This window comes from Solanum lycopersicum, chromosome 9, assembly GCF_036512215.1.
Source record: "Solanum lycopersicum chromosome 9, SLM_r2.1".
Taxonomy (NCBI): Eukaryota; Viridiplantae; Streptophyta; class Magnoliopsida; order Solanales; family Solanaceae; genus Solanum; species Solanum lycopersicum.
In genome coordinates, this window is record NC_090808.1 from 62,747,851 (window position 1) to 62,749,693 (window position 1,843).

Below are 1,843 nucleotides of genomic sequence, written 5' to 3' on the forward strand. Positions count from 1 at the left end.
ATTATTTCTAAATTATACATTATTATATGTTATCTTCTCAAGAGGTATATATTATATTAATGAATATGTATGAGATGACACATGGAATGTATTGGAGATTTGGTGTGAGCATATTTGCTTTCTGAAATTTTTTTGTTGTTTGCATTGTTTCATCCTAGAAATTTGTTGGCATAAAATTTACCAAGAAAATAAAATAGTGATGAGTAATTTTTTTTAAAAATAAAATAAAATAAAAAATTACCAAGATTAAATAGTAATGAAGTATTAAGTTTATGTGTTGGCTTAGACCTTCCTCCCCATCGGATGAATTTAATACAAGTCATTACGTATTTAATCGCTAGTTTGATAATTTGTATTAACTCTCCTAAACTGAGTAATATATGATTGGATCAATGCAACTAGAGGATTTTCACTTGATTTAAAGTAACAGTAGACTCTCCAACTGAGTTAGGTCTGTATAAGTTTATGGAGTGAATAATCGGTCATTATATATGTATATTGTATGAATAGTTCTCCAATCCCAACGATTGGCTATTTAAGATGCATGAATGTATATGTATATCATGAGTTTGAATGTAAATATTCAATGTTATATGACTATGTTATTGATCTATTGTAACTATTTCTTCAATCTCAGATTCAACATGTCTCCTTTTAATCCCATTAGTAATATTTTGGGTCAAAACAAACTAGAGGGTTCTAACTATGTTGACTTGAGGAGAAATCTTGACATTGTGTTAACTGCTGAAGAATATAAGTTTGTGCTTCATGAGGAATGTCCATTGAAACCAAATGATCAGTCGAGTGATGAGGATAAGTTAGCTTATCAGAAATGGCGCAAAGCTGATGAGATGGCGCGATGTTACATTATGGCTTCAATGTCAAATGTTTTGCAACATCAACATCAAGCTATGTTGTCTGCTTTTGAAATTCTGGAGAATCTCAAACAAATGTTTGGAGACCAGGGTCGATCAGCTAAGCAGACTGCCATGAGAACTCTCATGAACACTAAGATGGTTGAAGACACTCCTGTAAGAGACCATGTTCTGAAGATGATAGGTCTTCTGAATGAACTAGAGGTTTTGGGGGCTGAAATTGACAATGACTCCCAAGTTGAGATGATATTGAAGTCTCTACCTGATAGTTTTCAACAATTTTGCCTAAATTATAATATGAATAAGATAAGTCTATCTTTGGCACAATTGTTGAATGAGCTACAGGCGGCAGAGACCCTTGGCAAAAAACATGCACCATCAATGGCACTTAATGTTGAGAAAGGTTCTACTTCTAAACCGCAAGGTGGACAGAAGAAGAAAAAGTCTCACAAAGCTAAGGCAACTGCACCTCCAACTAGGGGAGTGAAAAAGTCTAAGGGTAAGTGTTTTCATTGCAAGATGTCAGGTCATTGGAAGACACATTGTCCAGTTTTCTTAGCCAAGAAGAAAAACAAACCAGGTAACTCACTTTCACTTGTCGTTGAAACATTTTTAGCGGCTGTTTCTACCACTTCATGGTGTGTAGATTCAGGAGCCACTGATCATATTTGCACTACTATGCAGGAGTTTCAAGAAACGCGCAAGCTGACTAGAGGTGAAGTTAGCGTTTTTCAAGCAAATGGCTCTGCAGCTCCAGTTTTAGCATTAGGAAATATTATTTTTTCGTTTGATAGTGGTAGAGTTTTAATTTTAAAAGACGTTCTATATGCACCTGCTATTAGAAGAAATTTGATTTCAGTTTCTAAAGTTTTGAGAGATGGTTATGATGTTAGTTTTTCTGATAACGGTTGTGTTATTAGTTATAATAAACATCTTGTCTCTGCTGGTACATTGATTGATGGTCTTTT